The following is a 23,837-nucleotide window of genomic DNA, read 5'->3' on the forward strand; positions in this document are numbered from 1 at the left end:
TTTGTTTAGGGTGACCCACTCCCTTCTTCGGGGGGGGAGTGCGGGAAGATCCCTTGCAGGGTCGAGCTGAGGATTTTGTGCAATTCCTGCATGATAAAGTTGCTCAGATTTGGGAAGGCTTGGACTCCGACTGGGTGAGTCCAGGGGAGGAGACGAGGGCAGGTCTTGAGAATATTATCTGGGAGGAGTTTGATCCTGTGGCTCCCGAGGATGTGGACAGGTTTCTGGGTAGGATTAGTGCTGCCACATGTTTATTGGACCCATGTCCTTCCTGGTTGGTACTGGCCTCCTGGGAGGTTACATGAGGCTGGCTCCAGGAGATTATAAGTGCTTCTCTGAGTGAGGGTGCCTTTCCCCCTGCCTTGAAAGAGGCAGTGGTGAGGCCCCTCCTCAAGAAGCCTTCCCTGGACCCGGCTGAATTAGCCAACTACCGTCTGGTCTCCAACCTTCGTTTTGTGGCGAACGTTGTTGAGAGTGTGGTGGCATGACAACTGCCCAGGCACCTGGATGAAGCTATCTATCTGGACCCGTACCAGTCGGGCTTCAGGCAGGGGTACAGCATATAAACGGCATTGGTCGCGTTGGTGGATGATCTCTGGAGGGCTCGGGACAGGGGTTGCTCCTCTGTCCTGGTCCTGTTAGACCTCTCAGCGGCTTTTGATACCATCAACCATGGTATCATGCTGCAGTGGTTAGGAATAGGGGGCACCGTTTTGCGGTGGTTCTCCTCCTTCCTCTCTGACTGCTTGCAGTTCGTGTTGACAGGGGGGCAGAGGTCGACTTCGAGGTGCCTTGCATGGGGAGTGCCACAGGGGTCGGTCCTCTCGCCCCTTCTGTTCAACATTTATGTGAAGCCGCTGGGTGAGATCATCCGTGGTTTTGGGGTGAGAGTCCATCTGTACGCTGATGATACTCAGCTGTACATCTCCACCCCAGACCACCCCAACGATGCCCTTGATGTGATGTCTCGCTGCCTGGAGGCCGTGCGGGTCTGGATGGGGAGAAATAGGCTCAGACTCAACCCCTCCAACACTGAGTGGCTGTGGTTTCCGGCGCCGCAATATAGTCAGCTGGTGCCATCACTGACTATTGGGGGTGAGTCTTTACCCCCCACAGAGAGGGCTCGCAATCTGGGCGTCCTCCTGGATGCACGGCTGTCTTTAGAAGAACATATGACAGCTGTGGCCAGGGGGGCTTTTTAATCAGGTTCGCCTGATCCACCAGTTGCGGCCCTTTCTGGACCGCGGCACCTTGCGCACAGTCACTCACGCCCTTGTCACCTCCCGACTGGACTACTGCAATGCTCTCTACATGGGGCTCCCCTTGAAAAGCACCTGGAGGCTCCAACTGGTCCAGAATGCAGCCGCGCTGGTGGTTATGGGCGCAACTCGTTGTGCCCACGTGACACCCCTCCTGCGCGAGCTGCACTGGCTCCCAGTGGTCTTCTGGGTGCGATTCAAGGTGTTGGTTACCACCTTTAAAGTGCTCCATGGCATTGGGTACCTTCGAGACCGTCTTCTGCCACCAGTAGCCTCCCACCGGCCAGTCTGCTCCCACAGAGAGGGTCTCCTCAGGGTGCCATCAGCCAAATTATGCCGGCTGGTGATACCCAGGGGGAGGGCCTTCTCTGTGGGAGCCCTGCCCTTTGGAATGAACTCCCCCCAGAAATTCGTAAAATCTCTGATCTCCGTGTATTTCGCTGTGCCCTCAAAACCATGTTGTTCCGCCAGGCTGGGCTATCAATATAAAGATTTTAATTGGTTTTAAATGAGATTTTAAATTCAGGGTTTTATAAATTGGGCCTATTATTTAATAATTTTAATTATTTTTAAATATTGTCTGTCTTTGTGTTTTTAATTAGGCTGTACACCGCCCTGAGTCCTTCGGGAGAAGGGCGGTATAGAAATAAAATTAATAAATAATAAATAAATAAAATAATGAAAAATTTTGCCAGCTTCTTGGCCCAGAGTAGTCCATTGAAGGCAGTGAAGTGTGCTTGTTTGGAGAATAAATCAATGACAGTCCAAATCACCTTGTTCCCTCCGTTGTCAGGGAGTTCGACTATGAAGTCCATTGCAATCTCCTCCCAGGGTTTTGTGGGTTCAGCCATGGTCTGGAGAAGCCCAGGGGCCTTCCCTGGTCTGGACGTCATGGTAGCGCAGGTGGCGCAGCTTTTAACATAGTCTTCTACATCGGCTTTCATTCTTGGCCACCAGAATTGTCTTCTAGTCAAATGGAGGGTTTTTAAAAATCCAAAGTGGCCCCCTAGTCGAGAATCATGACTCTGCTTTAGCACCAGGAGTCACATGCTGCTGGGCACATAAATCTTACTTCCCTTCCAAGCCAATCCCTCTCTTAGGGTTAGGTCTGTCTGGTTTTCCTTGAACCAGGCATCGGTTGAGAGTGCCGCTTTTAGCTTTGCTGTCAACTTGTCTTCAGGGAGGTCAGAACCACAGCATGTTTATGGTCTAGTGCATGGTTGGGCTGCTGGTTGGGTTTCAGAGAACATGGCATGAACTTCCTATCAAACTGGGGCTTCTGGGATAGCGCATCAACTAATAGGTTCCTCCCCCCCCACCCCAGAATGTATTTCAGGTTGAAGTTAAAGTGTTTGAAATACTGAGCCCAGCGAACCTGCTTGAGGGAAAGCTTCCAAGGGGTATTCAGTGCCTCTGTTTTTGTGGTCAGTCCACACTTTGAAAGGCTCCTTAACCCCCTTTAGGAAGTGTCTCCAGGATAGGAGAGCCCATCACACCACAAAAGCCTCCTTCTCCCATATCGCCCATCTGTGTTCCATGTCCGTTAACTTTTTCGATAGGTAAGCACACGGCATTAGTTCATTCTGGGCATTCCTTTGCAATAGAATAGCCATCACCACCACATCACTAGTGTCAGCCTGGACTACAAATGGTTTGTTTGGGTCAGGGTGCTGGAGGATTGGCTCCACTGCGAATAGGTGTTTTAATTGTTCAAAGGATTTTGGACACTCCATTGTCCAAGCTAGGGGTTGGCTCAGGGGTGAAATGCTCCCAGTTTGGAACAGATTGCCCAATCCGATAGCGATGGCTGGTTTGGAGAACTGGTAGCAAAAATCCCTGCCCCCCCCCATGCCCAGCTGAGCCACATGATCATCAGAGGCGTTTTTAAAAAACTTTTAAAAGCATTTTTTCTTCAGCCGAAAAAAGCTTTTAAAAGTAAAAAAAAAAGCCTCTGATGATCGTACGGCTCAGCTGGGATCATCAGAGCCTTTTAAAAGCATTTTTTCTTTTAGAAAAATGCTTTTAAAAGGCTCTGACAATCCCAGCTGAGTTGCCTGACCGTCAGAGGCTTTTTTTTCTTTTAAAAGCAAAAAAAAAATGCTTTAAAAAGAAAACAAAAGCCTCTGACAATCAGGCAACTCAGCTGGGATCGTCAGAACCTTTTAAAAGCATTTTTTTACAACCTCTTCAGCCGAAGAGATTGTAGAAAAAATGCTTTTAAAAGTTAAAAAAAAAAGTTGGCCATGCCCACCCAGTCACATTAACCCCCCCACACCAAGCCATGCCCACAGAACCAGTAGTAACAAATTTTACATTTCACCACTGGGTTGGCTAGGTGGGAGACAGACCAGTTTTCAGTAATTCTGTCAAGGGGAGAGCAACCCTCTTGGAAGTAAGGGATGAATTGTCTGTAAAAATTTGCAAACCCCAGGAAGCTTTGAAGTTGCTTATGTGTTTGTGGGGGTTGCCAGTCTAGCACCATCTTCACCTTCCCTGGGTCCATTTCAATTCCTTGATTCGACACCCTGTAGCCCAGGTAGTCCAAGAACTACCATAAGGAACTCGCATTTTGACAGCGTTGTATAAAGTTTGGCTGCTAGGAGTTTTTTCAGCACTTGCCTGACTAATTTGACATGTTCTTCCATATTTTCACTGAATATAAGAATGTCATCTAGGTAAACAAGGACCCCCTTATACAGGTGTTCATGCAGAACTTCATTGCTCAGTTACATGAAGACTGTGGTGGCCCCTTGGAGTCCAAAAGGCATGACCCAGGGGGCAGTTAAAAGCAGTCTTCCATTTGTCTCCCTCCTTTATGCGAACCCGGTAGTAGGCTTCCATTATATCTAACTTGGTGAAGATCTTGCCTTTTGACAAGTGGTTCAGCAAGTCTTTCATCAGTGGTAGGGGGTAGGTATTTTGTATGCAAATGCAGTTTACCCCCCTAAAGTCAACACATAATCTCAGCCCCCCATCTTTCTTCTCTTTAAACAATACGGGAGCGGCCACCCTGGATTTCGCAGGCTTGATGAACCCTCTGGCTAGGTTGGTGTCAATGTACTTCCTCACCTCAGTCATTTCAGCAGGTGTCATGGAGTACATCCTGGGTTTTGGCAACTTGGCTCCCGATTCTAATTTGATGGCACAATCCATGGCCTGATAAGGGGGGAGGAGGTTACATTTCATCTCACTAAACGCTTTGGCTAAGTCTGTATATACCTTAGGAATCTGGGATTTGCCCAGAGACCTGTCTGAACCAGCGGTTGCTCTTTCTGGCAGCTGGCGCTTATGGGTAGGCTGTTCCTTGGGAGGAGGGACAGGGGGGAAGTGGGCCGACATCCATTATGATTTTCTGGTATCCATCTTCCCATTTAATAGTGGGGGCCCATTTGTCTAACCATATGACAGATTCTGACATGTTTGGGGTTACTATAAATCGTACAAGTTCATGATGTCTTCCAATTTCTAATCTAACCAGTTCTGTAACTGGGATTCCTCCAATTAATGTCCCATCCACCTGGTGAAATTTAATTGGGTGCTTTAATGCTCTTGTTTTGATCCTCAATTGTTCAACAATTGGAAGTCCAATTAAACATCTGGTACAGCCTGTATCTATTATTGCTGACAGTTCTCCTTGCTCCCTTGTCTCTGGCACCACCAGTCTCACTTTAATTGAAAAGGAGGGATGGGTGAACTCACCATTGGGTCGTGTTCTCTGCTAGCCTTGTCAGGAGGAGCTTCTTTGGCTGGAGGTTCCTTGCTGTCTTCAGTGGGGAGGGGAACCTCTACAGCTTGTCTGGCAAATCGGCTGGTGTCTGGGGCCTTCCTTGGGGCCCTTCTGCCTCGGGCGGCCATGGTCAGACATTGTTGTGGAACTGGGGCAGGGGCCAGGCACTCAGAAGCTCAATGTCCCATTTGTCCACACCGATAGCATTTAATCACCCCTGCTGGTTGGGGGTGGGGGGGGAGACTTCATCAGGCTTTGAAAGGGGCCGTCTAGCTAAAGCTCTCCGAGGATGCTTCTCTGCTGGGGTTTTGCAGTGGGGGTGAATTTCTCTGTCCAGAGCTATGGACATGGTGTACCAGACATGCAGTCGTTCAGGCACTCCTGGCCCCCACAGGCTGTTCTGACTTCTTGATCAATGGCCTCTTTAAAATAGTGTAGGAGTATGCAGTCTGGCCAATGCCCCAGGTTCCCTGCGACCCGTCTAAAGTCCCATACAAAGTGTGGGTCAATTACCTTGCTTCATCACCTTTATTGTGGCTTCATTTTCATTGATTTGATCTGGGTCTTCAAATCTGGCCTAGAGCATCGCAACAAACCCACCGGCATCATTTAGTTCTGCAGTGGCCTCGTGCAGCTGGGCTATCCATTCAGAAGCCTCCCCTTCATTCATCCCATCAGAAATCACTGATACCAAGTCCTGATCTGACTCGGTACTCCCGATATTGATCTCCATACTGATCTATATGAGCCCAGACCCTGCTGAGGAAGTAAGCCAGTTTGGCAGGCATACCATCAAATGTTGCTCTGAAGCAGGGTAGCATTGGCTTTGTGGGTGGATTGGGCCCGGCAACAGGCGGCTGAGCTGGAATCAGTGGTGGAGTTGCTGCTGGTTGCTGGATGGCAGCCTGCTGAGGGGGAGGGGCTGGTGACTGAGCTGCTTGCTGGGCTGCAGGGGGGGAACTCCAGCCAGCTGCTGGATTAGCCCCCCCCCATGGTGCTGGGATTGTTGGGCCATATTGGGGCCATGGGGATCCCTGGAAAATTGGAGCAGACGATGCTGGATACCACTGGCACTGGACCCACCTCTGGCCTGGATAGAATCCCCAGCCTGGGGGGATACATTCAGCAGGAGGTAGCAGGAAGGCAGGCTGGTGAGGGGGCCCAGCAGGGGGGTTTTGCATTCCCCATGCCACCTGCGTCTGATGTCTCCGAGCTGCAGGATGGCCATGCTGCACTGAGCCACTCTTTATTTCATCCCGGGCCAGGTTAAGAGGTGCCTGCGCCCCGCTAATTCCTCTGCCAGGTCCTGGATGGGGAAGGTGAATGTCGGGTGCGCTAAGCTCCATCTCACTTGAGAGGGTTGGGGGGGGTGCATAATTCTCTGCTTCCATCTGTTCAAAATGCTCAGGGAGCCCGGTTAATGATTGGTTTCATGATGGGGGCAACAGGTTCCAGTCTTGGGAGTCTCCAGATCCCATAGCTGTCCCTCTTCTCCACTCTGGCTCATGGGGTGACTTCATCAGGCTGGAAACGGCACTATATCCAGGTGGTCTTTCCTCTGGTCCCCTTCCTGGCAACTTTTCCAGGAATCCGACTGGCAACTTTTCCAGGAATCCGACTCCTTGGGCCAAGTGCCTAGCCTTCGGGTCGCCTCTGCAGCCTCAATGGCTCACACCATTTCTTCAGAAGGAGAAACCAGGGTGTTGATAAATCCTTGGGTATCCGTCCCCACGGCCCCCTCTGCGATCTCTTCTTTCTCCTCCATTTTCACTGAGTCTTTGTACCACCCGAGGCTTGGGTAGATGCTGGGGCTCAGCTCCCTTTTGGGTTAATGTCAGCTCCCTTTTGGGTTAATGTCAGCATTCCAGAAAACCCCCCAACTCCAAGTAAAAACTCTGAAGCAAGCATTTTTCAAAGTTCTATTTACTAGAATAGGTAAACTGGCACTTCTGGGAAAACCCAAATCTGAGACAACCCGTCTACTAAATCCCCCCTCCTACTTTCCCACACATGAGAAGGTGGCAGCATGGAAGCTTCCAGCCTAATATGGCTTCCAAAGCTGACAGCTGTTCAAAATGTTTTGTGGCTGGGTGGGAGTGATGGCGAGTTGGCCATGCCCACAAGGCATGGCTGGGTGTGTGTGTCATGTGACCGGGTGGGGGTGTCGTCGAGTAGGCCATGCCCACCCAGACTTTACGGCTCCCAGTGTTTTGTTTTCTGTGGGAAACGGGTCCAAGTGGCTCTTTGAGTGTTTAAGGTTGCCGACCCCTGGACAATGCTAAAGCCTTTGTGTGGATCACAACATATTGTGGCAAGTTCTCAAAGAGATGGGAGTACCAGACCATCTTATTTGTCTCTTGAGAAACCTATATGCGGGTCAAGAAGCAATAGTGACAACTGGACACGGAACCACTGATTGGTTCAAAATTGAGAAAGGAGTTCGGCAAGGCTGTATATTGTCACCCTGCCTATTTAACTTATATGCAGAGCACATCATGAGAAAGGCGGGACTAGTTGAATCACAAGTTGGAATTAAGATTTCCAGGAGAAATATCAACCTCAAATACTGTATGCAGATGATACCACTCTAATGGCAGAAAGTGAAGAGGAACTAAAGAGCCTTCTGATGCAGGTGAAGGAGGAGAGTTCAAAAGTTGGTTTGAAACTCAACATTAAAAAAAACTAAGATCATGGCTCCCGGCTCTCTCAATTCCTGGCAAATAGAGGGGAAGAAATGGAGGTAGTGACAGATTTTATTTTCCTGGGCTCCAAGATCACTGCAGATGGGGACTGCAGCCAAGAAATTAAAAGATGCTTGCTCCTGGGAAGGAAAGCTATGGTAAAGTTAGGCAGCATATTAAAAAGCAGAGACATCACTCTGCCAACAAAACTGTGTATAGTCAAGGCTATGGTTTTCCCAGTTGCAATGTGTGGTTGTGAAAGTTGGACTGAGCATCAAAGAATCGAGGCCTTTGAACTAGAATACTCTAGAGAATACTCTGCGAGTCCCTTGGACTGCAAGGCGATCAAACCGATCAGTCCTAGAGGAGATCAACCCTGACTACTCTTTAGAAGGCCAGATCCTGAAGATGAAACTGAAATACTTTGGTGACTTAATGAGAAGGAAGGACTCACTGGACAAGCACCTAATGCTGGGAACGATTGAGGGCAAAAGAAAAAGGGGACAGCAGAGAATGAGGTGGCTGGATGGAGTCATTGAAGCAGTCGGTGTGTGCTTCAATTGTCTTCCTGTCCTCTACCAAGGATGGTAGAGGATAGGAAGGCCTGGAGGAAAGTTGTCAATGGGGGTTGTGATGGGTCGGACACGACTTCGCAGCTAACAACAACAATCATGGGATTGCAATGATAGCAACTGGGACTTCCAGAACTGCTGTTGTAAATTGGTGGAGTTATAGGATGGGCATGCCTTATGACTGTGCCATTTAACAACAGAATTCCTGATCCCAATTACTATCAGTAAGTGAGGGCTATCTGTATACACCAAACTTCTATAGGAAAAATTATTGGATAAGTTTGAAATAAATCAAATACTTCTGGAGGAACAGACAGATTTTAGCTCAGATTTCCCTTTGAATTAGGCTATAACGCTTAGCCAAGAAATATATTAGCAATCCTACTCTTCATTTATAAGTTATGTTCATCAATTTTAAATTATTATTTGATTCAATTTCTCTATAACATAAGTTTATAAATGCCATTATTTCCAAATGGCATTCTTTAGATTTCATGAAGACTCAGATGGCACAAAGAGCTGTGGTGGTGCAATGATTGGAATACAGTATTGCAGGCTAATTCTGCCAGTTGCCAAAAGTTTGATTCTGACTGGCTGAAGGTTGATTCAGCTTTCCATCCTTCTGAGGTCGGTAAAATGAGGACCTAGATTGCTGGGGACAATATGCTGACTCTGCTTAGAGAGGGCTGTAAACCACTATGAAGTCTAAGTGCTATTGCTATATTTCAGGTCACCTCAAAAAGAAATTCCCCTGAGGGCAGGAATGTGATGGTATTATGTTATCTTTATGTTCTCCAAATGCCCCAATGTCCAGACTTGGCCACTGGATAGCTCTACAGTTGAATGAGTAAAAACTTTTTAAGTCATTATTTTCTAGATAATAGGGAGACAAAAGGCCTACTTGGATTATGTAACTCCAGTGTCTCACCACTGCAGCCCATGAAATAATTTCATTTTGCCAAATTGTATTTGCTGCATTAGACAAAGAATATGTCCTGTTATTTTACAGGTTCATATAATAATATGGTTGCACTGGGGAGTATTCTGTTCAAATACTTATAAATATATTTTGAACTGTTTGTTTCATTTCAAATGTAGCTCTGTGACTGAAAAAAAGCATCACCAAAGAGGGGGCTAACTTGCTTATAACATTCTACTTATAATGTTATAAGTATATAACAATTTATACTAAATTGGCTCATTTAATAGAAATTAATATTTTTTAACTTCAGTTGGAAAAAAAACCTATTTGCCAAGAAGCTGAATTCTCCAAAGAGGAGAATCTTTTCAGCATCTAAGAAAACCAAACTTATCTTGGACAAAGAAGACCAAAGGAAACAGGCCTCCTTTCCATGTAATACTGTATATTTATACAGATATATTTGTAATACTGTATATATGTACAAATATTGTATATTTGCAAATATCTTTTTTATAAATGAAAACCTACTTAATGCATAAAGAAGGCCATTTACCTTAGTTAATTTTAGTGTTCTTATATTGGTTATGAAGGAGGAATTTTTATTTATTTATTTTTATTTTATTTATGTAGAAAATTTATATAGCCACTACTTGGTCGCAGTAACACTAGGCAATTTACAAGCAATAAACAAATATAGAATAAAATAAAAATAAAAACACAATACCCCTCTCCCCAGCCACAAACGCAGTCAAATAAGCCATTTGATGGGCTCCATCCCATTCTGGGTTCCTCAGGCCCATTGGCAAAACCAGGTCTTCGGGGCCTTACAAAAGAGTATCAAACTGGGGACCAGACTAATTTCTGAAGGGATATTCCAAGGGGAGGGAGCCACCATGAAGAAGGCCATTCTTCTAGGTCCCACCAGAAGTACCTGGGGATAGGACCTGCAACATTCCTTGCCTCCCTGGTCTTGCCAGTGGATGTGATCAGCAAGAGATGATCCCTTAGATAACCTGGTCCCAAGCCATGAAGAGCTTTAAAAGTGACAACCAGCATCTTTAACAGATTAACAGAGTTGGAAGGGACCTTGTAGGCCATCTAGTCCAATCCTCCATCCCAGCAGGAGACCCTACACCATTTCTGACAGATGGCAATCCAGTCTCTTCTTTTTTTTTTTATTGAAAAAGTTTTTCAAATACAAATTTCCCCCCCCTTTTTCCCCCCCTCCTCCCTCACCCCCCTCACCCCCCTTCCCCTTTGACTTCTTCATAATAAAACCTAAATACATAACAGATTATATCATACTTTGCTATCCACTTACTCCATCTCCATATGCTGACCCTTTCTTTCTAATAAAATTATCATACCCCCCTTATACTATACTATAATATACATTTCAAAGTGACATTCTATTATGACATTATCTAATAACTCCTAATTTAACATAATAATATTATTATATCTCCCAATTTAACAATTTCTGCTCATAATCTACCCTTTTACTACCCCCCATACGGTATAACATTTCAAAACATACTTCCGCTCTAAGACTATTCAATAAATCCTAATTTAACATTTATTCAACTACCCATTTCCTTCCCCCCCATCATTATGTCTCTTAACTCAAATCTTTTACATATATTCACATCTAAACATAATATCCCTCTTCTTTAAACTAAACAATCAATAACCTAACCTATCTCCACCCACTTTCCTACAAAATTACCATAATTATTCTTAATATCTTTATTCTACCCACTCTACTAGAAAAATATTCCCTTGTGTAAATAAAATCCTAAAAGAAAAAAAAAACTTTAGGCTTGTAATCCACATAATATCTTCTGTCATGTCTTTCAACTGGATGATAAACTCCATCGCCCACGTTAGGGTAACATCGCATCCTAATTCCAACAGTATTTTCAGTATCTTCAAGTACCATCTGCCCCCATCAGTAACAAATATCTTCATATTGGAAAAAGAAAAAAAAAAAACCCGACAACCACCCGAGTGACTTTATATTTATATTCCATATAATGTCTATAGAGGTGTCTTTTATCCAGATTATTAATTCCAACCACCATAATAGGGTAACCACCAGATCTTCTGCATGCCCCAATCTAGTAGATCTCTTGCCATATAACTCAGCGTACACATAATATATTTATCAAGAAATCCAAAAAACAAACAAGATATTTCCAACCATTCAATTTAAGGCCTTTTTCACATCCCAAAAAATTCAGCACTGCAGTGATCTGCCTTATCCTCAGGATAAAATAAACCAATACTTTGCCCATTATCTTTTCGTATATTCAGTCCTCTCATAAGTAACTGGTATTACACTGTTGTTTAGTTTAAAAGTTTTTGTTTTTGTGAGGCCTACTTCTTCTTTTCTTGACTTTTTGTGGGTTGGGTCTCCATCCTAAATTCCTTTCTGTAGATTGTGTATCGACTATTTGAGTTTCGTGCTGATCTATAACTTGATCCTGTTGGGTTTGCTTTTGTGGCTGAAATCTTTCTGGTTCTGTAAATTGTATATCATCTGATTGACTTCCATGCTGGTTTGTGGCTTGATAAATCATTGCATTAGAGTCCGGAACCGCCTCTCTTATATTAAATAATCCAGCTAAAACCTCTGAAGAAGAATCCAAAAACAACTCATCTGTGGAGGCCTCTTTAACTTGTTGTTTCTTCATTATTTCCATCTCCTTCTGCTTTTCTTGAATTTCTGTCTCTTGTTGATTTTGCTTTTTAAGTACCTTATAGTAAAATTCTTCCGCTTTTTCAACAGTATTTAACTGATATCTTACTCCTTGATATCTCAATATTATTCCCACTGGAACATCCCACCTGAATAAAATATTTTGTCTTCTTAACTCAGTCACCAAAAAACCAAATTTCTTTCTATCTCTTAAGATCTTAGGCGGCAATTCTTTATATATCCAAATTTTTCTCCCATACAGTTGTAGAGTAGAATTAAAAGATTTTTGCACAATATCATTTCTTATATCTTTATCTGTAAAGTAAACCACCACATCTCTAGGCAATTGCCTTTGCTTTGCAATCCAGGAATTAACTCTATAAGCCTTATCAATTTTACTGAATACCTCCTCAGGGCGAACCTTTAAGACCCCAGCCAGAACTTGAGCAGATGTTTTTCTTATCATCACTGTTATTTTCCTGTAAACCTCTGATTCTGATCGCAAATTCTGTAATCCTGTATTGCAACATTACAACTTCTCTTTCAATTCCTTGCTTTATATCTTCTGCATTATAAGTCTCGTGACCAGCTTCCTCTTTAGACTTTACTTCTAAACCATTGTCTCGAATATTTATTAAATCCTTTTCAATTCTTAATATTTTATTATCCAAATTATCAATTTTCTCCATTTTAGACTCTAGCAATTTAATATTTGTGTCCAACTTTATAACAACTTCTGAAAAACCATTAGTCACTGTTACAATCTTTTGTTGCAAATTATCATACTTTAGTTGTATCATTTCTTTAATTTCCTGCCTTAATTTTTCAAATTTCTGGTTCACAGTCTCATAATATTTTCCATTTCCTCCTGAATAAATTCTTTTAAATTAAAACCATTCTGCAGAGTCTGTAGGCTCAGAGCTTCTTCAAACAGTTGTGGATGGGGGAGCACCCCCTCTTCTTGTTTATCAGACTTTATTAGTAACGCCATCCTTCCAGCAAGCTCTTCTTCCCCCCCCCAAACAAGATCAAGTACAAATCTCCAAGGAGAGAGGAACTTAAAATAACTAATTTTCTTCCAAATTGTAGCCAGCACTATATATTCCGCTACTTTGTATCTGTTATGGAAGGACTCTCACTTTCGGCTTTCTTCTACGTCCCAAGCCTCAGCGGTCGCCATTTTAAAGTTTTTTTTTCTCCCTTTCACTTTGAAATGCTTATAAGTTCATTAAGGATACTTGTGATTTAGGGTCCCAAGTCCAAGTCTCTTTTTGATAAATCCATCTGTTAGTTTTGTTAATTGATCCGGTTCCAGCACCTGGCTCTACAAAAAGGCAGAGTGCACCCGATGCCCGGAGCGATGGCAAGGGGAAATAGGGAGCTCCAACCTGCTCGTCCCCAAGAGTTAAAAAAGACTCTGGGGACTTCGCAGAGGGCTCTACCTACCCCCGCCCGCTCAGACTCACATTTCCGTCGGGAAATGGAGTTTTTTGAGCCGCCTTTCAGGTGTAAAGGCGGCTCTTTTACAGGCAATGGGGCGGCGGTCACGGAGGACCATCTGGCGGTGCCGGAAGCCAGACAGGAAGCCAATCCAGTCTCTTCTTGAAAGCTTCCAGTGATGTAGCTCCCACAACTTCTGAAGGCAAGCTGTTCCATTGGTTGATTGCTCTCACGACCGTCTCACGACGAAATTTCTCCTTCTTTTCAGGTTTAATTTCTCCTTGTTCAGTTTCCATCTATTATTCCTTGTCTGGCCTTCAGGTGAATTCATCACCCAATGCAACTCTTGTAGGAAAGGTGATACATGTGCGCACTGAGGTTTGTACAAAACTAATGTAAATGAAGCGGACTCTGATAGATGACCACTGGATAACTTTCTATTCACTCTATTCTAAAAAGCAATGCATCCGGTTGGAAAAAGTAACAAACTCAGCCAAAATCCTTTTGGTACCTCTAGGAGGCCTCTAAGTTGTCAGAAGAAAGGAACACATTCTAATGACATACAGCTTAAAGGTTGGTTAGGTCAAGGGGATCCACATGAGTTAAAAGTTGTCTATCATCAGAAGATGATTTGAATCTATGCTTCAGTAATTGGCTAAAAGAATTATGAATGTTGGCAGAGAATAAAATGAAGCAGTAATTAGGAAATGTCAATTAAAAATGACAAATGTATATGACCATATGAATTGCTGAGTTAACAGAATCCTTTGTTTGAAAATGTATAAAGACTGAGGTCTCCATTTTATACTTTGTTCAGACTTTTTTGGTAATGATACCGGTCTGATCCTTTATTGCAATAAATAAATAAATAAACTGATTCTGTCTGCCCTGAAGGGATGTTTCTTTAATTCCTTCTTCCATAACAATTTTGGCACCCAGCAGTTGGGACTTTGAGAGGCAGAGATTTTTTTCTACCAAGGCGAACTGCCCCGGCGAGAGGGACGACTATTTCCCACCGAGGATTCAACAGCCGGCATCCAGACTCCTTTGAAGTCAACAGAATCCCTCGTTGAGAGATTGTCGTATGCTTGTTGGAAAAGCATTTTAGCCAAGGACCCACAAGAAGGGCAGACCAGACTCAGAAATTTCTACGGATAAAAATCGCCTGGTAGGCAAGTATAAAAGGGGAAATCTCCCTATATTTGGGGGGGGGCAGAGAAAGGGGGTTTGATCAACCTCCTAGAAGGCAAGGCGGTGTCCTAAAGCCTTCAGTAAGGAGTTCGAGTCTCCTGAGGGGAGTGTTAAGAGTTAACATTCCCTTTTAAGATTAGGATGAGTGGCCAGCCTTGGGCATAAGGTGGCCAGAAAGGGGAAAAAGAGACCCCCCCTTAGTTAATCAAGTATCAGGCAGAGTTTGCTAGGGTCTGTTTGATGAAATCTAAAGGAGAGAGGAGAAAGAAAATCTTTGTGCCAAAGATTTTTAACCAGGCTGAAAGAAGAAATTGTTTATTGTTCTTCCCACCCGGGGTTTAGCAGGTAATAAAAACATAAAACCTGTCTAAATGGGAAGACTCCGATGATTTGAATTGATCAACTTGATGTGATTTCTGTTTAACAATATTTTGTTGATGTGCATCTATAATGATAGTGTGTAGAATTGAATGTGATTGAATTAATTATGATATGTTTGGCTGGCCAGCAAATTGAATGGGCTTGGACTTGAAGCTGTGGAAAACGGGCAGTGGTTCGGGCCCAAAATTACCATTGTGATTAAAACTGCTGCCTGAGTTTTCCGCTGCTTTGAGAGTAAGCTAGTTCATTGAAATAATTTTAATGACTGGTTTGTATGGAGGACGCATTAAATGAAATTTTTTTATGTGAAAGTGGTTTATACAAAAGGTCTGATTGCAGTACAAATGTGAAAATGTTGAGAGTAAAAGTTGGTGTGAATGTACTTTAAGTTGCAAGGTTTTGTTGTTGTGAAGTAGAAATTTGTGGACAAAGTCTGTAAGTTGTTGAAGCTAAGAACAGAGAGTGTTGTTCTGTTGAAAGAGTTGTTTTGTTGAAATGATGCTGAGAGGCGAAAGAATATGAGACTTCTATGTAGTTTAAGCATTTTTTTCTTCCTGTATTCACCCCCCCTTCCCTGGGAGGAGAGAAACAGGAAAAGGGGGCCTTTTGTTCCTTTTAAAAAAAAATTTCCTTTCTCTCACCCCCCACCCCTCCTCCTCTTTCTGCAATGCCTGTCTGAGAAAGGAGGGGGAAATGGGTAACGATGAATTTTCTTTTCTGCTCTAAATACTATTTTGCTTTTTTCTTTTTCTCTGGAAATTTTTGAGGTTTAAAATGCTTAATTAAACCTATACCCAAGACCCTGTTGTTCCGCCAGGCTGGGTTTGCAACATAATTATAAATTGGATGTTTTAAATTTCTGGGGTTTTAAATTGAGCCGAATCCATTTAATATTTTTAATTATTTTAAATTGGTGTTTGTCTTGTTTTTTTAAAAATAGGCTGTACACCGCCCTGAGTCCTTGGGGAGAAGAGTGGTATAGAAATAAAATTATTTTTATTCTTATTCTTATTCTATATCAAAGAAATGATTTTGAAAGATTTTTTTGAATCTGACTTGCATTTTCCTGGAGGCAGAGAATTACATTTTGCAGCAAAAGATGCTGCCCTTTTGGGAATGGTTACAGAGATGAGTTAGAAAGTACAATATGTAGTGTTGAAAGTTATGAGAAACGTTATATTAAAAGAGCAGGGAAATTCCCTAAAGTAAACAAGCAGCAACTCAGGCAGAGTTTCGGCCCCCACCTTTGTCAATGGGCCATTAAGAAGCTGAAGCCACCTTATTTTCCACAACAAAGGAAGAAAATTACAAGGGCCCACAACATCCAAACAGATGTGGGACACAGGAAAGAAAAACAAACACCCAAAAAGGAAAATACATCAAGCCAAAGTAATTTAAACACATGAGGAAAAAGAGATATTCACTAAAACACAGAAATAGCAAACTGAATAATTATAGGAAATGAACAACTACAAAGGGCTAGGAAAAACAGAGAGTGGACTATAAACCAATTTCTTATTTGCCAGATCCAGGATGGAAGAACCTAATCACAAACAAAAACAGGATTTAAACACCATAAAACAATCACACACACAAATCAAAGAATTCACACTCCAACTCAAAAGACTTTAACGGATCACATAGAAAATCAGAAGATGTTTTAGGATAAATAAAAAAAAGAAAAGAAAGGGTTGTTCTTACAATTAAGACAGGCTAGCCTAGGAACGCTGTGCTTCTATACACAATAGACTGATTCTGCTCTCAAGCAGCTGTCCTCCAATCCTTTCGAAGTATTCCCCAGCCGGAAGTTTTGAATTCAAGAAGGGAAGGCCCTGCCTTCCAACAATCCTTAAAGGGAAAGGCTTCTTTTTCCTCCAAACAGTAGTATGAGAGGAAGTTTTAGTAGAAGCCAGAAACTTGCCTTTAAGTTGGTCTGTACAGACTTGGGCTGACTTGGAAGTCAGAATGGCAGTGGTAAGAGGTATTGAATGTTTAATGTTATAAGGAGAAGTTATGTGATTTGTTGATTGGAAAGTTATGGATGTTGTGGGTAGCATAGAGAAGGAAGAAAGAAAGCAAGTTGCTAAGGAAAGAAAGCAGACAGAGATGTTGGCTTTGGCACTTAAAGGGGTCATTTTGAGACCCAATCAATGTGCAGTTTGTAAAGAAGTTGGTCATTGGAAGAGGGAGTGTCCCCGTAGAAGTATGGAAACCCGAGATGGATCCTATGGGCACGGATCTCAGATGGTGAGAGGAAGTCAGAGAGGTGTTTTTCGAGGACGGAACATGAGAGGAAATATGAGAGGAGTTTTCAGAGGAAGACTACGCAGACTCTGGATTGATGAGTAGGCTGATTTTACCAAATCCCTGTATGCAAAATTAGTTGAATTTGAACCTTGGAGTTGACATGGGAGGGACACTAAAAGGAAGCCTTGAAAATTTGAAACAAGCTTTGAACAAGCTCCTGTATTAAGTTTACCAAATTTGGAAAAGCCATTCAATCTCTTTGTAAACACACACACACACACACACACACACACACACACACACACACACACAAAATTGAATTGCACAAGGGGTGCTCAGAAAGTAGGAAATTGACCTTTGGGGGAGCCCTTATTGTAAGCACCCCACATCAAGTCAGAACCATCCGTCAGCGGTGGTTACCTGATTCAAGATTTTAAACAAAAATGAAACAATTTTAATGCAGCAGACAGACTTGCTTTTAACTACAGATCACAATTTGAATCAAGCACAGTTCTTAGCCAACACCGGATCAATGGATCAGTTTGGATGAGAACATTATGGTGTTGAAGTAATTGGTTTACATACAAAAACAAGACCTGATTTGGAGGGACACCCCCTGGAGACAACTTGCCTCAAAATTGGTCTGCTCAAACCTTTGAATTGTATTCATTAAATTAAGCTCTATGGACAGGGAGCCTGGATAGCTCAGTAGACAAATGCATTGTAATTTAACACCAGCTGCCTGCAATTACTGTAAATTCAAATCTCACCAGGCTCAAGGTTGACTCAGCCTTCCATCCTTTCTAAGGTAGGTGACCCAGTTTGTGGGGGGCAATAAGCTGACTTTATGATGGCTATTGCTTAATGCATTGTAACCCTTAGTCTCTGGAGATCATTTGGCAAAATATGGGTGGAGTCATTGGGGAATTCAAGCTATTGTAGATGAACTTTTAAACTAAGCTATGGTTGTATTGGGATATATCCTTTAGTAACATCAATTATAAACAAATGTTTGGTTTGGAAAAAGGTGAATGAACATGCTGTCAGAAAACAACAGATGGGTAAGAGGTACCACCAGCTTTAAGACCATTTCAATGAATTCATGTGGATTTTACAGAATTACCAAAAGTAGGGAGAGTAAAATATTTATTAGTCATAGTGGACCACCTCACAGGGTGGGTTGCAGCTTTTCTTTGCAGTAATGCTACAGCAACAGTGGTGTCAAGAGTTTTACCCAACCTAGACAGATTATCATCATATGAACTGTTGTTTGGAGTAGTTTTCGCTACAGGAAGCATATGCATTAATTCCCTGGAAACCAGAGACAAAGTATTGAAACAATATGTGTATAAATTGTCCAGATATTTTGAAGTTTTTTAGAAAACACGGACTATTAGCCCAAACACCACCTTTGAAGTTTCCAGTCCACAAATTCCACCACGATGATTGGATGTTGATCCGGAGCTGGATGGAAGTTAAACCCCAAGTGAACGGGCCCGTGCCAGCCCCAAAGGAGTGAAAGGTGGAATCTCACCAAGGACATCCATTGAAGTTGATGATCCAAAGGATCCAAGGGACTGGTAGGCAGCAACCAGTGGGAATAGCGTTCTTCATCATCTGGACTATTTTTGTATTTTTTTCTTTCTTAGGATTGAGTGGTTGCCTATGCTGTTTCCCAACTGAAGAGGACTACAACTGCTCAGATTCCTTTGCACACTTTCCCAGATGTATTGGTTTTGTAATTGTGCTTTTAAGATCTTAGGAGGACAATCCTGGATCCACTGGATGAGACTGATACCAGGTAACAAAAAACAAAAAACTGACAGGTCATTGGCGCGGAAGTTCAAGAAGAATACACCCTGCTGAGTCCTACCGGCAACGGACTCTCAATGCACGGTGGTGATCGTCAGCCTTGCTGAACCACTCTGGAAGCTGGTTCCCAACGCACGGCTGAAGCTTGGAACGGAGGAAGACAACATTCCATGACTGTAGCTTGTAATGTAAAATCCATTAACTGTAATAGAATCCAGTGTCCACTACTTAAAGACACTCATGCTAGAGGGAGATTGGGTGTGGGGACTCTGGGCAACACCTATTTTAGCCCTTCTGTTGGTATTGTTTTAATATGATTGATATTGCCCTACCCCAAGTTACGCATATCCCTCACCCTCTTCTTGATGTCGTGAATTTGTAAACTATGGGTCTTGCGCTCTTAAGGCCTTGTGGGTGTTCAAGAAATCCCCCTTGTCCCTGTAGAAGGATTTAAAAATGTCAAGAATTCCAGGGGACCTAGCAGCATCTGAACACTGAATCGGGACACTTTAGGTCAAGTACACTCCTGCCAAAAACGCATTGTCTATGCATGGGGTCGTTACTTTAGACCTAAGTCAACTCCACCACCTAGGATTGCACTATTGACATTCCCAGCTGAGGGGGGAATAGATAAGGAAAATGAGCCTCTGCAACAATTACATAAAGGAAACTATATATCACGGATTTTGGAATTAAGTCAAGATCTTGTTAATCAGTATAACCCTACCCTAGGACAGAAATGCTGGTTATGTCTATCTGCTGACCCTGCATCTTATCATGCTATTCCTGTCAAACCACAACTCTGGGTTAGAACAAAGGCTATAATACTCCTTGAAAGGGATAGTAGAGATAAAATACCCGTCTCACCAATACAAGCAGATTTTTATGAAGCATTCAAAAGATTGGGAAAAAGTCGCCTTCCTATCACAGGCCCAATTGCTACAGGTGTAGACCTCATAGGAACACCTTCTTTATGTGTAAAGAAACACCAGAAACTTGGTAGGCCTGTAGGGTCTCTGACAGAAGAACAATGTCAGTCAGAAATATATTTTGGCCCTAAAATGAACTTGGCAGACATAAAATTAACAAAATTCCCTCTGCCTACCGCAAATTTAAACAAAAAGTTACTTTCTCAACTCCACCAGAAATAAACTTTAAGAAAGGAAAGTGGAGTGGATGGAATCTGTCCAAGACCATTTCAACCTCCAGGATTTCCGCTCTGGTTCAACTTAAAGTCCAAATCAGGTTTGTGTATCCTTTTTCCACCTGGAAATACTACCTCTCGATATGTTTTTGAAGGACCAATTCTCAGAGATAAACAGAAGGACCCCTCACTCCCATTGCAACCACTGGCAGGAATGTTTGTGGCAGGGACTTAGGGGTCTGGACTAATGCAAGGAACTACTGAATGCATGCCTTTTCCATAAATCTTCTTATGTGGAAAGGATGCATATTTGTGTTTACCAACAAACTGGACAGGAACATGTAACAAATCAGGTGTGGTCAGAGAAATTGCCAAGGAATTGCAGGATAGGGCTTCCAAGATAAGTCAGAGGTTATAAACTACTGACATGTGGTTTTCTTGGGTGCCTGGATCCAGATGGATTAAACAAATGATATTCTTGTTCATATGTGCGATAGCTGGCTTAGCATTCATCCCATGTGTAATACCACTCCTCAGATAATTATCAATAAGAGCAGTAAAGGAAATTCAAGTTGAGAAGGAACTAGGTTTGACAGAACATTTTCTTAATCAACTTGATCCCTATCCTGTGGAAGAACATAAAGATTCTGCAGACCCATATGGGGAAATGGAACCTGTAGAAAGAAGGAGAAAATCTCCCCAAGAATCAAGAGAGTAAAAAAAAAAACAATCAAGAACTACCTATTCTTTACTTTTATTACTTATATTTTGTTAGAATTTATATATTGTAGATTTGTTTATTGGAACTTTGTATACTCAGAAGTTAAACTTATATGAGAATAGTGAAAGTTTCTGCATTGAAAAACTTTCAGAGGGGGGAATAATGTAAATGAAGCGGGCTCTGATAGATGACCACTGGATAACTTTCTATTCACTCTATTCTAAAAAGCAATGCATCCGGTTGGAAAAAGTACAAACTCAGCCAAAATCCTTTTGGTACCTCTAGGTGGCCTCTAAGTTGTCAGAAGAAAGGAACATTCTAATGACATACAGCTTAAAGGTTGGTTAGGTCAAGGGGATCCACATGAGTTAAAAGTTGTCTATCATCAGAAGATGATTTGAATCTATGCTTCAGTAATTGGCTAAAAGAATTATGAATGTTGGCAGAGAATAAAATGAAACAGTAATTAGGAAATGTCAATTAAAAATGACAAATGTATATGACCATATGAATTGCTGAGTTAACAGAATCCTTTGTTTGAAAATGTATAAAGACTGAGGTCTCCATTTTATACTTTGTTCAGACTTTTTTGGTAATGATACCGGTCTGATCCTTTATTGCAATAAATAAATAAATAAACTGATTCTGTCTGCCCTGAAGGGATGTTTCTTTAATTCCTTCTTCCATAACAAAACCATGCGGGCCACTGCATTTTTAATCAATTGGAGCTTCTGGATGCTTTTCAATCCCCTTGTAGAATGCTTTGCAATAGTCAAGAGGGGAGATGACTAGAGCATGAGTGACTATGAGTAGGGATTGTTGGTCCAGGAAAGGGTGTAACTGGCACACAACCCACAGTTGAGAAAAGGGTCTCCTCTCCTGACCATGACTGCCACCTGCTTCTTGACTAGGAGTCTTGAGTCCAGGAGAACTGCCAGATTACACACCGAATACAAAAAAGAACATGTCTTTATTATTGTTTTATTTATTGTTTTATTATTTTAATGCCTATTAAAAGTTTTATGTTTGTAAGCTGCCCAGAGTCATTGCTGAAAAAACAGGTGGAACATAAATTAAACAAACAAACAAATAAATATGTACAGTGCTGATACCATTAAACAACAGTTCACATCCTTTGCTGTTAACTTGACACTTGTCTCTACTATTTACATATTTTCCTGAGCACTCATACTTATTTTAATTAAAGACATCTACTCGTGGATAAAAACCCACCTATATCTTTAAATTTTGCTTGCAAATTACAGCAAGTTTTAATGAAGTAAGAACTGAGTAAATGCTTGTGCTTCACGTATGCATGATGATTTCTGTTATTTTTTTCTATTACATGTTTCTCCAGTTTATTTATTCATCTAATGTTAGATATTATGTATTTAGTAGTGTCAAGTACAAAAAGCTGAGAAAAAGACACTGTATAATCAGTATAACAGAAAAAAAATTATTGTAATAAATGTAGTCAAATAAAGCAAGGAATAATTACAGTTAAATTAGGATGAGAAAATGCAGAGTGGTTTTAATAGAAATAAAAATCGTACATAGAGTTAAAAAATGTGGTCATCTTTTTTGAAAATATTGCATAAAATTTCATATAATGTGCATATATTATATACATTCATTATATGGCCACCCAACCCACACATAGTGATTCTGTCCCTTTTTTGAAAATGAGAAGTGGATGAACAAAGCGTGTCCACTAGAGTGAACAGGAATAAAAATAAAATGATTTAAGATAAAACTGGGATACTGGAAGAAGTATTTTTAAAATTTATATTAAAATGATATTAATATGTAGGTTAAGCTGTATGTTAAATTGAAACAAATGCTGGAAATGTTACTCATCAAGAAATGATGAAAAGGAAATCATAAATATTGTTAGAATGTGGAAAAATGATAAAACTGCAGATGTAGATTAATTAACCTACTGAGCAGGGAATAAGACAATGTGTAATGTCTTCTTGGCCTTTTAATGTATTTATGAATATATTAATATGAAGTGCTTGTTGGTAATATTAGAGGAGGTGAATATATATATATGATCTATGATTTTGTATGCTGACTTCTGATGTATGGTATTGTCAGTGGTGGGATTCAATTTTTTTAACAACCAGTTCTGTGGGCGTTGGCTTAGGTGGGGGGCGTGGCTTGGTGGTCATGTGACCGGGTGGGCGTGGCTAGCTGGTCATGTGACCGGGTAGGCGTGGCTATGTGCATAGGGACTACTCAGAGGGCTGAAAAAAGTCATTTCTGACTGGTCCTCACACTTTTGACCTGTCCTCGCACTTATGACCATCCTCACATTTATGCCTGTGCAGCATTCTTAACAACCATGTCACTCATTTCACAACTGCTTCTCTTCATTATGGTGACAAGATAGGGCAAAAACGTAAAATGTGAGGACAGTCGTAAGTTTGAGGACTGGTCAAAAGTGCAAGGACCAGGCAAAAATAACTTTTTCAGCCCTCTGAGTAGTCCATGTGCACAAAAGGACTACCCAAAGGGCTGAAAAAAGTGATTTCTGACAGGTCCTCGCACTTTTGACCGGTCTTCGCACTTATGACTGGTCATCATTTATGCCCATTGTAGCATTCTTAACCATGTCACTCATTTCACAACTGCTTCTCTTCACTATGGTGACAAGATAGGGCAAAAACGTAAAATGTGAGGACAGTCGTAAGTTCGAGGACTGGTCAAAAGTGCGAGGACCAGTCAAAAATAACTTTTTCAGCCCTCTGAGTAGTCCATATGCATAAAAGGATACAGCAATAGAGAGGGATGAAGGAAGGGAAGGGAAATTAGAGTAGGAGTGAGGGTAAGAGAGGGAGGAAAAGAGGAGGAGAAGGAGAAAGGAAGAGGAAGTAGGGAGGAGAAGAAGAAGGGGGGATGAGAAAGTAAGAAGGAAAGAAAAGAGAGAGGTGGTAGGTTTGAGGAGAAAGATTGCTGTACAATAAAAAAGATGAATGGGAAGAAAGCCAACCCCAAACAAATATAAAGATATTAAAATAAAGAATGAATTGTTAAACTTTA

The 23,837-nt window shown here is 42.0% G+C and overlaps 1 protein-coding gene across 2 annotated transcripts in view; it reads right to left on the reverse strand.

The window, feature by feature from the left end:
• Positions 1-23,837, reverse strand: part of TRPC4 (transient receptor potential cation channel subfamily C member 4) — a 333,671-nt gene that overhangs the window by 119,352 nt on the left and 190,482 nt on the right. The window lies entirely within an intron of this gene.

The sequence above is a fragment of the Pituophis catenifer genome, unplaced genomic scaffold, assembly GCF_029215685.1.
Source record: "Pituophis catenifer annectens isolate HBS135680 unplaced genomic scaffold, rPitCat1.0.hap2 SCAF_2, whole genome shotgun sequence".
Lineage (NCBI taxonomy): Eukaryota > Metazoa > Chordata > Lepidosauria > Squamata > Colubridae > Pituophis > Pituophis catenifer.